Below are 17,067 nucleotides of genomic sequence, written 5' to 3'. Positions count from 1 at the left end.
CTTCGATCCTGCAACTTACACATCTGTGATGGCACCATCAGTGCTGAAAGGTACATCCAGGTCTTGGAGCAACACATGCTGCCATCCAAGCAATGTCTTTTTCAGGGACGTCCCTGCTTATTTCAGCAAGACAATGCCAAGCCACATTCTGCACGTGGCTTCGTAGTAAAAGAGTGCAGATACTAGACTGGCCTGCCTGCAGTCCAGACCTGTTGCCCATTGAAAATGTGTGGCACATTATGAAGCGTAAAATACGACAACAGAGACCCCGGACTGTTGAACAACTGAAGTCATACATCAAGCAAGAATGGGAAAGAATTACACCTACAAAGCTTCAACAATTAGTGTCCTCAGTTCCCAAACGCTTATTGAGTGTTGTTAGAAGGAAAGGTGATGTAACACAGTGGTAAACATACCACTGTCCCAGCTTTTTTGAAACATGTTGCAGGCATCCGTTTCAAAATGAGCAAATATTTGCACAAAAACAATAGTTTATCAGTTTGAACATTAAATATCTTGTCTTTGTGGTGTATTCAATTGAATATAGGTTGAAGAGGATTTGCAAATCATTATATTCTGTTTTTAGTTACATTTTACACAACGTCCCAACTTCATTGGAATTGGGGTTGTAGATGTTTGACAGGATACAGACAGAATATCCAAAACTGACTGTCATGACAAGTTGATGAAGATATTCTTTAACCTCAAGTAAAGTGGTTGCATTTTGATTTGTCATTAACATATCATGACGTATAAACTGACTGCCATGACACCATTATGACCAGGCCCAGATCCAGACCGGTTTGGTCAAATTTTTTTTACGCATAGTCATAAGGACGTACAAATAAAGTCGGATATTCAGGGTTTGGTCTGCAGTGGCTCTGTAATCAACCATTCGACTCCACTTTGAAGCCATGAACCATTGAAGCAATGCTTCGATCCACTAGCTCATTGGTTCTTTGATTCGCTGCTCTGCAGAAACGGCAAGTCCACACCTTAACCCCTCTCAAAGCCATTAAAATACAGTGAGTCACTTTTGTGTGGATTAAAGTCACTAACTGGGACTCTTGTCTTGTAGCAATCAAGAAACAAGAATCGTCCTCCGTTCCGTTGGCCAGTGGTGGGCACAGATAACAAAAAAAATTAACTTCCATAACAGATAATCAGATAACTGAAAAGTTAACTTTGATAAAGATAAACTGATAAACCACCCAAAAATGTATCGGAAGTTACAGATAACCGATAAATTCCAGTATTGTCTCTGGTACATTTGCAGCTACTAATAAACTGAATTTGAGTTTCAACACCACGATCGCTTCTGGTGGTATCAAAAGCGACAACAAACCCAAACAATGCGCCCACACTTCTGTCTTTGAACATCCTGCCCCCTGCTGGAAGCTCTTGTTTACTACACAGCTTCCATCACAGAAGCAAGCTGAGCCCAGCCACAAAACTCAGCTCTCTACCCAATCACAATGCTCCGGTCAGGCGGAGGACTTGGAAAATAAAGCAGTGCTGACTTATAGTTGATTTATAAATAACATTAATACCGATAGAATAACTCTATTAATGTCAATTCTGTCATTTGTACAAAGTTAAAATATAACATATTTTTTAAGGTTGAATAATGCACTAATTCTGAGGTTTTGTAACAAACACAGACAGATCGCAAAGGATTCTGGCTAAAATGTGCCTCTGCTAAACACTGATTGGTTCAGTCAATCATTATGTAAACCAACACGTTAATGTGACGTGTGTTGTGTGTTGGTGTTTACAGATAAATGTGCTTTTGTAAAATATTCCATTATTTTATTTGTAAAAACAGGCATTTTTACGGAGCCCTGGAAGTGTCATCGCAAAATGTTTTGCATGTAGAGAGAATGTGCGCACGTTTTATGATGTTGTGCGCACGTTTTATTATAATGCAAAACGTGCACTCAATATTGTCTTGACACATAAATGTTGGCTATTAGCCCTATTGACATTTCAAATCCCACAAAACCTCGGAGAGTTCGCTGCGCTGCGAGATCTCAGTAACATTGAGAACTGCATTGAGATGCTCTGATCACACTGCACTTTAACCGTCCGCTGCACACAGACAACACCATTAACACCGCAACATAAAACTATTTTTATATTGTGCCTAAAACTCTCATGAATGTATTCTCTGGGTTCATAGACGTTGTTATTGCGTTTATTTTATGTAAATATGTGAGAATCACAGTCTGTCTCTCTGTTATTTTCAATGGGAGCTGCTGTGAGCTAGAATCACTTCTTCTTCATGTTGTTCTGGTGGAAAGTGAAGTTTGCTCTTTAACGTCTTGATTATTGTTCTTTACAACACTGTTTGTCCTCTTTGTTCGAGACTAATATATATAATATGTCTGAAATTGGGTTTGCGTTTATTAAATTCCACGCAGATTAAACATAACAGACACGGATTATTTGTTGTAATTGTTTTAGCAAGTTTTCAGGGTATCATGCATGCAGTCTCTTATTAATGTGACGAAAAGCAGAAAAAATACATTTTTGTAGTATAATATTAATTTACAACAGTCAAAGTGTTGATTCTCTATATGCAAGGTTGGGTAGGATTACTTTGAAAGAATACATGTGGATTACATGTATGTATGTACATTTCAAAGTAATCCTACCCAACCTTGCATATATGTTGTTGACTGCAGCGACTCTCTGGCACGCAAGGGATTATGGGATATGTCAATAGGGCAAATGAACACTACTGGCCAGTAGATGACCTTGAAAATCTGCCAAAACAAAGTTCTAGATAATCTGTGTCTGCTACATTTAAGATGCATGGAATTTAATAAACGCAGACACAATAACAATGTCTATAAATCCAGAGAATATATTCACAAGAGTTTTAGGCACTAGAGTTTAATGCTGTTGTCCCTAGAGCCTGATCAGAGTGTTTTAAATGCATTTCTCATGTCATGAACGTACTGAGATTACCCTATCCTACCCATAATGCATTGATAGGCACAGCATATACACTAAAACCTTAAAAAGTAGCGCATTACTTTAAAACTAATACATATATCTGATATTTTCAATTTATAAAACCAGATATGACATTAATTTAAATAACTTGTCCTTGTCTTGGGCTCCTGAACAGGAAGAAGTGGGTGTTTAGGAGCAGGGATTGGGAGGGGGTGAGAGCAGTGCAGGGGGAGCTCAAACTTTGTTTAAAGCAGGCTAAAGAGGAGTATGGTAAAAAGCTGGAGAGGACGCTGTCTAATAAAAACATGCGGGAGGTCTGGAGAGGAATGAAAACTATCACTGGCTGTGGTAGTAAGGGCAATCTGGGTTGCATGGACATTCAGAGAGCTGAGGAGCTGAACACCTTTTTTAATCAGTTCAGCTCACCCCCGACCAATCCCCCACAGCCTATTGTCAGCTCCCCAGACCACCCCAGTCCTGCCTCTCCCCTATGTGCCTCTTTCTCTCCCTCACTAGCCCCCAACTCACCCAACTCAACTCACTCCTCCATTACCACAAACCAGGTGACTACAGCACTGCGACGTCTCCACCCTAGGAAGGCTGCGGGACTTGATGCGGTTTGTCCAAGGCTCTTGAAGGCCTGTGTTGTGGAGCTGGGAGAACTGCTGCAACGGGTCTTCAACTTGAGTCTGCGGCTGGGCAAGGTTCCCTTACTATGGAAAACATCCTGTATTGTGCCAGTTCCTAAGATCAGTCACCCTCGCAAGCTCAATGACTACAGGCCAGTCGCCCTCACGTCACACGACTGGTTCTGCAGTTCATGCAGCCCCAGGTGCAGGCAGTGAGGGATCCTCTCCAATTTGCCTACCGGGATAGGGTGGGTGTTGAGGATGCGGTCCTCTATCTCCTACACCGTGTTCTTAAGTACCTGGATGGGGGGGGGGATGCACTGTGAAAATGCTATTTTTTGACTTCTCCAGTGCTTTTAATACCATCTACCCCAGCCTTCTCCAGGATAAACTCAACATCATGGCTGTGGACCCCCATTTAGTGAGCTGGATCTCAGACTATCTTACCAATAGGCCGCAGTTTGTCCGGGTGGGGGACTGCAGGTCTTCAACTCTGACTTGCAGTACTGGAACACCTCAGGGTACAGTGCTCTCTCCTCTCCTCTTCACCCTCTACACCATGGACTTTCGTTACAACTCCAATACATGTCACATGCAGAAGTTCTCAGATGACACTGCAATTGTGGCATGTATTTGGGAGGGGGACGAGAGGGAGTACAGAGGCCTAGTGAAGGACTTTGTGCAGTGGTGCCGGCTGAATAAGCTCCAGCTGAACACCACTAAAACAAAGGAGATGGTGTTGGACTTTCACCGGGCGCCACCCTCTCTGCAGCCCATTAACATAGGTGGAGCGGAGGTTTATTTATTATTTGTATATGTATTTATTTATTTCTGTGGTGGGCTTTGTTCCTTCCATTTTATTGTATCTTTTAATTCTATTTATCCTTGGAGCACAGATAATGCACAATTTCCCTTGGGATTAATAAAGTATTTGTCTGTCTGTCTGTCTGTCTGTCTGACATTAGTTTGAACCATAAGTTAAAAATGTATGCCTTTGGATGACTTGGGTGATATTGCCCGTGTATCTGTATGGGGTTAAGAGAAATTAATTTTTGGGTGTTTTTTTGGGCCCAGTTCTCCTTTGTCTACAGAGGATAGAGCGGTTTCTTCTTAAAGGCACTCTTCTCTGTTTTGCAGAGGGTAGAATTACATATCAGCTACGAAACATTTAACAGGTAGGTGCTCAACTGATTATAAATTTTATAAATATTTGTAGCTGTTCAGCTTTATTTACCACGTAATTGGTCTAAAAATGATCGGACAAAAATTTATCGCAAAATAATTAGTCCGATAATGGTTTTTAAAGTTATCTAAAAAGATAATCTGATAATGAAAACATTATCTTCGATAATTATCGGTTATCGGATTATCGGAACTGTGTCCACACTGCTGTTGGCACAGCTCCAAACACTGCGCGGCTCTCTGCTGAGACAGAGTCCGGTTGGAATAACTTCAAAACGAATTGCCGCTTTAAATAAAATGACACCTCTTTCCAAAACGTTGTAATACAGACAAGAAACTACAATCGACTAAAATTTTCTATTTATGTCCAGAGATCAAGGATCCACCATGGAGATTTTATTATGTCCAGAGTTTAAGGATCCAGTGACCAATTTCATATTTATTTACTTTAAGACTCAATAAAATGTTCAATTTCAATTTAATCGGCTTATAAAGTCCCAAATCACAACAAAATCTAAATATACTAAAACAAATACATCACAATTGTACACATATCACAATTGTGGTATGTGTACAATTGTGATGTACAGTAGTGTTAAAAATAATAGTAGTGCTATGTGACTAAAAAGATTAATCCAGGTTTTGACTATATGTCTTATTGTTACTTGGGAAAGAAGGTACCAGTAGATTCTCACAAATCCAACAAGACCAAGCATTCATGATATGCACACTGTTAGAATATGAAATTGGGCTATTTGTAAAAAAAAGTAGAAAAGGGGGTGTTCACAATAATAGTAGCATCTGCTGTTGATGCTACAAAATCTAAACTATTATGTTCAAACTGCTTTTTTAGCAATCCTGTGAATCACTAGACTAGTATTTAGTTGTATAACCACAGTTTTTAATGATTTCTTCACATCTGCGAGACATTAATTTTGTTGGTTTGGAAGCAAGATTTTGCTCGTTGACTGGTGTGCTTGGGGTCATTGTCTTGTTGAAACACCCATTTCAAGGGCATGTCCTCTTCAGCATAAGGCAACATGACCTCTTCAAGTATTTGGACATATCCAAACTGATCCATGATACCTGGTATGTGATATATAGGCCCAGCACCATAGTAGGAGAAACATGCCCATATCATGATGCTTGCACCACCATGCTTCACTGTCTTCACTGTGAACTGTGGCTTGAATTCAGAGTTTGGGGGTCGTCTCACAAACTGTCTGCGGCCCTTGGACCCAAAAAGAACAGTTTTACTCTCATCAGTCCACAAAATATTCCTCCATTTCTCTTTAGGCCAGTTGATGTGTTCTTTTGCAAATTGTAACCTCTTCTGCACATGTCTTTTATTTAACAGAGGGACTTTGCGGGGGATTCTTGGAAATAAATTAGCTTCACACAGGTGTCTTCTGTCACAGCACTTACAGGTAACTCCAGACTGTCTTTGATCATCCTGGAGCTGATCAGTGGGTGAGCCTTTGCCATTCTGGTTATTCTTCTATCCATTTTGATGGTTGTTTCCCGTTTTCTTCCACACGTCTCTGGTTTTTTGGTCCATTTTAAAGCATTGGAGATCATTGTAGATGAACAGCCTATAATTTTTTGCACCTGTGTATAACTTTTCCCCTCTCCAATCAACTTTTTAATCAAACTACGCTGTTCTTCTGAACAATGTCTTGAATGTCCCATTTTCCTCAGGCTTTCAAAGAGAAAAGCATGTTCAAAAGGTGCTGGCTTCATCCTTAAATAGGGGACACCTGATTCACACCTGTTTGTTCCACAAAATTGACGAACTCACTGACTGAATGCCACACTACTATTATTGTGAACACCCCCTTTTCTACTTTTTTTTTTTTTTTTTTACTAATAGCCCAATTTCATAGCCTTAAGAGTGTGTATATCATGAATGTTGGTCTTGTTGGATTTGTGAGAATCTACTGAATCTACTGGTACCTTGTTTCCCATGAAACAATAAGAAATATACTCAAAACCTGGATTAATCTTTTTAGTCACATAGCACTACGATTATTCTGAACACTACTGTAATTGTTTTAGTATATTTAGTCATGGAGATGATGAATATTGTTACCTGCTGGACTGTTTATAATTTTGATTGGTATCAATGGAAAATGTCTTTTGTGAACTGTCTGTATCTCAATATATTATTATTAAGAATATATGCAGTCATCTTTTTATTGATTTTATCAATTGAAAAAAAATCATATATAGATTCAGGTATAATTGAAAGATTTTGGCAATATATTTGATCCTGTTTACAGTCAATTTTTGTTTTAGTGTTGTTTTTTAAAGACATCATATTTATACAAATAAGAAGTGTTCACTATGGTCCATGAAGTATAATAAATGTATGAAAAGAAGTCACAGTGTATGTTGCACATGAATAAAAGAATGAAGATTATTGAATAACAAGACGCGTACAATTTTTATTTCATCACTGGGCAAAAATGCATCTGTCAGATTTTCACTCTGGATCCAGCCCTGATGACAGTGTAATGAAGACAATCGAATTGGTCTGTAACCTTGCATATCTAATTATAATAATCATGTTAACTTGCCATAAAAATAAAGTGTAACTCATGGTGTAATAGTGCGTACATACATGCCCATACAATTAGTTTGTTCATGGTTTATTAGGTATGAAAACAATGAGTAAACACTTAATGCATGGGACTATTCATTAGAAGTAAAGCATTCATTAAATGTATGAGCAGGCCTGGCACCAGAAAAAAAATATTAAGGGGGCGATGAGTTTATCACAGGGGGCGGGTCGCCCCCCCCAAAAAAGTGTGTACCTGCCTCTGAGCGTGCGTAATGAATTGGGTGCGCTCTTAGAAAGCTCGTGTATTTAGGCTACACCATTGTAAGAGACTGACTGACTAAGAGTAAAGCGTGATGACAGTATTTTTTAATTATTATTTGAACGTATAGACCCTCAGTAAAGTGATCTCCTGCATACCACAAAACCAAACCAACAACTGATCTGAGAAACGACACGAGACAATAGATTAACCCCACATACAGCCCTCCATCACAAGCACAAACACAGCGCAAATGGGCATGACAGTCACACAACGGGTCAAAGATAAACCTTTCATGTAGATATACAGTGATCCCTCGTTTATCGCGGGAGTTACGTTCTAAAAATAGCCCGCAATAGGCAAAATCCGTGAAGTAGTCATTGTTATTTTTTACAATTATTATAGACGTTTTAAGGCTGTAAAACCCCTCACTACACACTTTATACACTTCTCTCAAACAGGCATTAACATTTTCTCACTTTTCTCTCGTGTGTAAACTCTCAAAGTTCAAACCTTAGTAGAAAAATAAGACCAACCTGTTTTCAGGCCCAAACATTTGTTTGAGAAATAAAAATAGAACGTTTTCCTATAAATAATTATGATGGCTTTTAGAACTAATGAATTTAATTTTAACGATCAACCTACGAGGTTGGACACATAAGAAATTATTAATAGTAACTGACCAGTATTTCAGTGTTCCTCTGATCGCGCCTCTTCCTCCTGGCGCCGCGCCACTGTCGCACCTTTTTCCACTGAGTCACACCTGGCTGCAGGTGTCTTTTTCCGAGTGAAGAACACAGTTATGGGTAGTTGTTGGCGCTCTTTTTTCTTCTGGGCGAGAAGATTCTTATAAACGGACACACAGAACACAATGCGCGTGCTCTTCCTTCGCGGTGCCGCAACAGGTGTCTCGTCATCTCAACAGAACACCGGCCTGCTTGATGAGGATGCAGAGCACAATGCGCTGTTTAAAAAAAAAAAAAAAAATGCATAATTGGACTAAAAAAATCCGCGAAACTGTGAGGCGGTATATTTTCCAGTATTTCTTTTTCTTTCTTTTTTATTTTTATTTTTGATAACTCTCATATCCGAGGGGGCGAGGTTGATGACGTGAGGGGGCGTCGCCCCCAAACGCCCCCTCGTGGCTCCGGGTCGGTGTATGAGTTAATTCCTTATTTAGTAGGCAGGGGTGGTGGCCAAGTGGTTAGTGTATTTGGTTTCATTGCAGAAGGTTCCTGGTTCAAAGCCCACCCCTGTAATCTGGAGTTGTGTCAGGAAGGGCATCTGGTGTAAAACTTGTGCCAGTTCAACTTGGATTTGCTGTGGTGAACCCCAAGTACAAACAATGGAGCAGCTGAAGGGACTTACCAGTTAATTCCAACCTGGTCTCACGGCAAGTCGTGATTCAGGACCACGAAATATATATGAATTTATTGATTTGTGATACTGTGATGAAAAGTGCCTCATTTTCGTCACAGCAGCACAAATTAATTCTGATTCATTCTGTGATGGCTGCAGAAAAAAGTGAAGCGGGAGGGTCGGGGTGGTTATGGTTAGGGTTGGGGGAAGGAGTAGGGTTAGTAATAGTGAGTTAAAAAAACCCAGTCATGAAAATTTGACTCATTTTGTGACGGGAGCATGAAAAAAAAAACACAGTGAGACTGGGCTTTTAATTCCTTATTAAATATGAGTCCTAGTCTCACCTATGGTCATGAGGGTTGGGTCATGACTGAAAGAACTAGATTGCAGCCAAAATGAGCTTCCTTAGGAGGGTGGCTGGTGTCTCCTTTAGAGACAGGGTAAGAAACTTGCTCGGAGTAGATGCTCCTTAACGTTGAAAACAATCTAGTAAGGATGTCCCCTGGGTGCCTCCGTAGGGAGGTGTCCATCTGGGAGGACACCCCGAGGAAGACCACACGAGCACGTGTGCTGGGAACACCTTGGGATTTGGAGTCGGGGTTCGGTTCAGTTGGGTTGTTTTTGGAGTTTTTATGATGTGGCTCTTGTCCCCCTGTCCTGCTCTGTCTGTCCTTCCCAGCTGTGTGAGCCTCGTGTCTGCGTGTGCGTGTGTGTGTCCCAGCTGTCAGTGGTGTGAATGTGATTGTCAGCCTTCCTGCTCATTGCCTGGTGTGAGCCTTGTGTCTATATATATATGTGTGTGTGTGTGTGTGTGTGTGTGTGTGTGTGTGTGTGTGTGTGTGTGTGTGTGTGTGTGTGTGTGTGTGTGTGTGTGTGTGTGTGTGTGTGTGCATGAGTGTGGATGATGGGTGCGTGGAATCCACTCAGCCTTCCCGCAAGTGCGTCATCCATGTGTGCTGATCCACCGGGTGCCCCTCCTTCCTTTGTCCCTGGGTGTGTGAGAGAGAATGCGTGCGTGTCTTTGTGTGTCTGTGCTCCGCTGCAGGAAGACCCTGACAGCTGGGCGTGATGTCTTTGACAGGTGACGTGTGTAGTCCCGCCCCTCGGGCACGTAGTGTTTATTCCCCTGATGTTTTTTGTCCCAGTGTTCGTCATATGTCTGTGATCATCCACCTTGTCATTTTGTTGGTTTGATGTTTCATTTTCTGATGTTATTTTGCCACTTGGGCTGTTTGTTTCTTTTCCTGTTCATTCATTCATTTCCTCTCATGTGCCCTTTCTGTTCGTTTGTCACATCACACCTGTATGTCATCAGTTCAGTTGGTATGTGAGTCCCGCCTTTGGTGTTGCCGGTTGATCATTTCCATGTTCTGTGTCAGTGAAGGAGTCCTGTCTGTTTTCTCTGGTTCCAGCTTGTCTTATTGTTCACTATTCGTAAGTGTTGTTTCCTTGCTGTCATATGTTTCTGGACAGTTGTTTTTTTTGTTTCCCACTATTGTTATTATTAGTGATTTTGTTTTTTTGTTGTTTTTTTTGATCACCTGGTTTTTTTGTTACCACCATTTTTTTGGAGTCACCTTGTGTGAGCACACAGATATAGAAAATGAATGAATGAATAAACTGCCCATTTGGACAGGAAACTGCCAAATCTGACACGACTGTGTAAACACCCCCCCCCTGAGGGGACTTAATTCACCATCCTGGTTCTCAGTGAAGTTAGTCCAAGCCCGACTGATGGTTCCAAAGATTACTTTCTTCATCCTTTACATCTCTCATTTGAAACCAACCCACCATTTCCCCACACTTTCATCGAGTCCACCATTATTCTACGATACAGAATAAACAGCCTGAATCCACCACGGATTCTGATGACATTAAACTGGATTATCTGCAGTGATTTATGGACACATGTTGAATTCTGTCTTTAAAACCTGTAGGTACCAATAATCATTCATTCTGATCATGATTATGTTCTAGTTCACAGTCAAATCTGATGAGCTTCAAACTGAGGCTTTGTAGTCCAAGAATTTTTTTTTTTACGGGTAAAGTGATGCACAAGTGGTGCAAGCTGGCTCATGGTACAGGGAGGCCCAAACAGGAAATGCCAAATTTTAAGATCACAGTGAAACAGGAAATCACACTCTCACGAGCGCCACTAGCTTAGCTTATGACAAAGTGGACGCTCTCGTTATGGCCAAACAACTGTCCAGTTTCTGGGTATTCTGTGTTACTGCGCACCCGCGGCTGACGTGCTTGATGAATTCTTGCACAAAAAGTAGTTCCCAGATAATAGATAATGAGTATATCTCATTTACATTAATTCTAAAATTGACCAGTAATAAAATGATAGAGAACTGAAGTTTTAAGAGTGGTTGAAATAAATATTTAAGAAACATAAGGTTTATGAGCAACTTCACCTGTTATTGCTCAAGCACTTTGTAAACATTGACACAATGGAGTTTGATGCAGAAGAGTTCAGAAAGACATGATTGGAATGTTTTTGATGACTATTTATAGTTGGCGATAAAAGACTGACTTGGGTGTTAACTTCTTGTAAAAGTCAGAACAAGAAACTGCACTGAAAGAGATCTGTCTGGGACAAAGAGACACATTCTGTGTGTTGTTGCTCCAATGAGAGCAGCACGCTGAGTGAAAGTAGTCCGGCGAGCTCAATCTGTGGGCGTGAGCTATCCCACAATGCCAAAAATAACAGAGATGTTGGTCCATTGAGAGCGGCACTCTGAGCAGGGTGACAGGAAATGTCAAATGTTGAACACTTCCTGGATCGATACTTCCTGGATTGACAACAGAGGAGATCTTGTGGGATCTCATGGGAATTCAGTGGGAAGTTGACACTGAAACAGGAAATACCAATTTTTCAGTCAACACTAAAACTAGAAATGTCAAATGTTGAACACTTCCTGAGGCTGCAGCACAGAATATTAATCTGTTTTTCATTATGTTGTTTTTGCTCTGGTATGTTTATACTCTAAGGTGTTTGTGTCACGTTTTGTTTGTTTCAGTTTTTTAAAAAAGGATAAAGACGAGATCTCTCATGACTTGATGAGATCTTGATGGAATTCAGTGGGACGTCGGCACTGAAACAGGAAATGCTAAATGTTGAGTCGACTTTGAATCTGGGAACGCTAAAGTGAGAGGCAGCGTGCACCTTGACAGCTCATGAGGTCAGTCAGTGACGATTTAGTGTGTAAACTGCATGAAGGTTTTTAGCCATGCTAATGCTCCCCTAAACCATTTACTGAAAAAAGCCTGAAAGATGTTGAGTTGAGGTGTTGAGTTGAATACCAGTTATGACCTTGCAGCTCAAATTATACAGTATCTGAACAGTAAAATATATTTCATTACTTATGACTAACAATGTAAATGTTCAACTTGCAGCTGAAGAGTGCTAATAACAAATTTGATGGTGTGAGGACAAAGAAACCAGGCACCGCAGGAATGCCCTAATTAATACTTTGACTGCATACACCCCTGGAATGGAACAGAAGAATAAAGTAAGAAACATTGTCAGGGACTGTTTGTACCCTACGGCTCCTCTTTATCTTTGGCAGCGCTTCAGCAGTCAGGGAAAGTCAGGAACTGTCAAAGGCAGCCTTGTTAGTGACGTGGCACAAATTAACAGAGTTGTCATGGCGGCTGCAATAAATATCACATCAACAGACAGTACTATCATCATTTCTACAACTGTGCCATAATCCAAAGAAGAATCAAAGAATCAAAGAAGAATAGACAGGACCATCCTGAACTTTTTCCTGACCCAGATTACAGGTTTGAGAAACTAACATTTTTCTAATAGGATGCCATGAATGTTTTTTTTTTTTGGGGGGGGGGGGGGGGGGGGCACCGTAACGTGTGGTCTCTCTCTGACTGCTAAACCAGCATGTTAGAATCCGCTCCAAATCATCTTCATTTCTGTGTAAATCTAACATGTCTATCATATATTCTGTAAAAGCTACTGAAAGACACTTCTAAACCTGAAAACTCTGTTTCCACAACCTGATAACACCTCTGGAGTGATTTACAAGACATCTCACGGACATCAGTGTGCACTCACATCCTGCAGTCAAAGGTAACTTCCAAGCTTTTCAGAAGCTCAGGCATGTGCACACGTATGTCCTCCTTTAGATGCCATTAAAATGTAAATAAAATGTTATTGAGTTTATCCTACAACATCAATATAAGATACAGAGGCGAATATATCACTGATACACAGATAACACAATAAAGGGCGTGTGTGTGTGTGTGTGTGTGTGTGTATGTATGAGGGTAGGCTGAAAAGTTCTAAGGCTCCCCATGAAGGAGTAATGCATTAACTGCATTATAGTGAGCCTTAGCACTTTTCAGCCTACCCTCGTGTATATATATATATATATATATATATATATATATATATATATATATATATATATATATACACACACTTTGCACTGGGATACCAATAAAGAAGATAATGCTCATACAGCTGAGGGTATTTTAGTATTATGTTTATATTTTATAATATCAAATCTTATGGGCAGATTAGCAGCATGCATTTAATTTACATTGTACATGGAATATTTTTGATAAAATTTAATTTTACTTCCGGAGAAACTTTCTCTGGGGATCAAACATTAATTTAAATGAATAATTTTATATTATTTTTGTACGATATATTTTTTCCATCATGAATTTCCTCAGGAAATTTGATTATGTGTTTGTGTTAAAACTGTTTTGTTTTTTAATGATGTGTTTAATTGCATTGTCATATCTGACTGTCATACATCTATGTGATTAAAAACTTAGTGTTTTGTCATGTGAATTTCCTCAGGAAATTTATTAATTGTAATATGTTTGTGTGAAACTGTTCAGTTTTGCTCTTAAAAATGATGTGTTCAGTTGCATTGTCGTATCTGACTAATGTCACACTGAGTCTTCAAATCTATGTGATTAAAAACTTACAATATTTTTCATAGGAATTTTCTCAGGGAATGTTTTGGGAGTAATGTGTTTCTGTTCAAACTGTCCACAGTTTTACTCTTAAATATGATGATGTATTATTAATTGTATGTAGATGTCTAAAAGATTGTTGCAGTGTTTGTTTCAAGCAGACATTTATGTTTAAGTTGAAAAACCACCTCAGCTCTGTTCATCCTGGACGCAAACGTTAAATTGTCATGTCCGACCAGTTCGCCCACAGCCAGGAGGACATCATCCACAGACACAGCCGGGTCAGGAACCACCCTCAGCCCGTGATGGAGAGAGAGGGCCGGCGTTGACCCAGACCACGTACAAAACAGTCAGAACAATAAAAAACAAGCAACAAACAAACCAAAATTTAGCAAAAACCACAGACAAACCAGTCAGGACAATACAAACAAGCAACAAACAAACCGAAAATGATCAAAAACCACACAAAACCACACACAAACCAGTCAAAACAATAAAATCAAGCAACAAACAAACCGAAAGTGATCAAAAACCACACAAAACCACACACAAACCAGTCAAAACAATAAAATCAAGCAACAAACAAACCGAAAGTGATCAAAAACCACACAAAACCACACACAAACCAGTCAAAACAATAAAATCAAGCAACAAACAAACCGAAAGTGATCAAAAACCACACAAAACCACACACAAACCAGTCAAAACAATAAAAACAAGCAACAAACAAACCAAAAATGATCAAAAACCACACAAAACCACACACAAACCAGTCAAAACAATAAAAACAAGCAACAAACAAACCAAAAATGATCAAAAACCACACAAAACCACACACAAACCAGTCAAAATAATAAAAACAAGCAACAAACAAACCAAAAATGAACAAAAACCATGACAATTCAGAAAAAGCGCCACCTCACCTGAACTGTGTCTCACACTCTCACACGGGCCCAAACTAACAGCATGCACGAGAGAGAGAGAGAAAAAGGAAGAAAAGTGTGTGGGTGTGAGAGAGAGAGGAATCATATACTTCCCCCATTGAGAACACATCAGATCTCAAAGGGGAAAAAAAATCATGCTGATATCTTTCCTGATATGAACTGTGTAACGTGTTAACAGTGTCAGACCGAACCGATTTGGGGCCTGAGGCAAGATTTTTAATGGCACCCCCCCCACCCCCCCCCCACACACACACACAAATGCAGTATATAAACACTGCAGTGTGGAGGCGTCTGCACCGCGGCTGATTTGAGGGGGTTAATGATGTGTGTAAAGAGTAAAACTATATGTCATGATTTGGCTCTGATCGGGGCTTTGATTCTATTTCTGCCTCTTTCTTTTCATCACTGTCTGCCCCACCTTTGATTTATTAGTTGTTTTATTTTCATCATGTGTTTATTCTCTGTTCTAGTTTGCTTTGTCACTTTGCTTCTTTGTTACTTTTCTTACTTCTACCAAGGTTCAGTTCCGTTCTTGTTTTGTTCAGTTGGTCTGTGTTTTCATTGTTGATCATTTAGTTATCATATGTTTATTTTTGCGGTTCTCATTTGTGTTATTATTTGTTGTGGTTTAATATCAGGTTTTGCTGTCTGTTAATGATTTAGTCTTTGCTTTTTTGTTTTGTCATCTGGTTATCTTTTATTGATTACTTCAGTTCCAGTCTAGTTTTGTCTTTGTGTTTATTTTCTTTTTGTTCTCTTATTAGTTCTCATGTTCATGCCTGGTTCAAGTTCCTGTTCATAGTCGTATTATAGTCTGTCTGATTTTTCTTCTCAATTTTCCTCACACCCGTCTCTTTGTTTTCACTCTATGCCCCTGCACCTGCCCTTGTGTCTTTGTCTGTCACTCATATCTGATTGTGTTGTCACTTCATGGCTCTGCACCAGCTCGTGTGTCCTCGTCTCTCACTGTGACCATTTCTGCTTTGTGTTTTCTTCCACACATGCTCTTGCACCTGTTCACGCATCTTTGTGTCTTACTTCACTCCACCTTGTGTTGTCCTCCCTCACTATCTTGCACTGTGTATAATCTTTGTCTACCATTCACGCCCCCTTTCTTGACCATTCACCTGCACATACTTCTGATTCGCTGACTGATCACCTGTGTACTGTACCTGAGCCTGAATTAAAGACCATGATTTCTTTTACACCCAAGCCTAGTCCAGGAGACTGCATTGTGGGTCCTACCGGTCCCGGTGCCTGGCACCTGTCCTCCGTGACACTATAAATACAAACAACATGAACTGTAACACAAATAAACAAATACCCTTGCATCTATTTTATAGCATTTGTTTTAGCTATTACAAGCAGGAAAAACTTTAGCGTTGTTTAACCACATGACATTTCAATGCATTTCAAGGGTGCAACGTTTTACCCAGACTGACTCCAAATATGAGTAAATGAAGTACTTTTATTTACTTTTTTGGTTTCTTGTGGCATTTTTGAAATGCAGAAATGTGCTCCGTCCTCAAAACAGGATGACGGTGAAAAAAACCACAAAGAAAAACAACTGTCAAAGATGTGACAGCGAGACAACACTTACAAATGATGATGACAGGAGGTGACAGGCAACACGCGATAAGAAGCAAAATACTGACAGGACAGGAAGTAAATGACGGGCAGTGAGGGAGCAAACTGGTGTGGCTTAAATACAATAAAGCTGATTGCAAAACAGGTGTAAGAATTACGTGAGGGCGGGGGAGCACGAGAGAACTTAAAGTGATACAAGGAAATCACAAGTAAAACAACCATCAAGATAACTGTGATAATCAACAAAGAACTTAAGACATTAACAGAAACTGATGCACTAATGAACTCAGTCAGGAACAGAAATACAATAAAGACGGGGTGAAAAATAAATGACACAAAGTACAATGAAGAAACATAACCAAAGGCCGAGAGGTGGAACCCTCTGCAACATGGAACTGTCAGATGCCACGCACAGCCTTCAGGCGTAACCAAGACGACTGCACGTAGCTGGAGAACAGGTGGATGAGACAATGGGAGAAATGCTCATATATACACCCACACACACATACCAGGACTGAGATACACAGAGGGATATGAGCACTATAAGCACATTCACTCACATACACCCACACACAGACTCAAACATACACTGACACACACCCTGGACTCAACCACACCACACACACATTCATACACAGACCG

The 17,067-nt window shown here is 40.1% G+C and overlaps 1 pseudogene; it reads right to left on the bottom strand.

Annotated features, from left to right (window-relative positions):
- The window catches only part of LOC117515221, a 44,085-nt pseudogene extending 29,746 nt beyond the window's left edge, over positions 1–14,339 (bottom strand).
- Positions 14,340–17,067: the final 2,728 nt, after the last annotated feature.

The sequence above is a fragment of the Thalassophryne amazonica genome, chromosome 8 (genome assembly GCF_902500255.1).
Source record: "Thalassophryne amazonica chromosome 8, fThaAma1.1, whole genome shotgun sequence".
In the NCBI taxonomy this organism is placed as follows: Eukaryota; Metazoa; Chordata; class Actinopteri; order Batrachoidiformes; family Batrachoididae; genus Thalassophryne; species Thalassophryne amazonica.
Note: the sequence above shows the minus strand (reverse complement) of the source record. Positions and strands in the feature narration are given on the sequence as shown.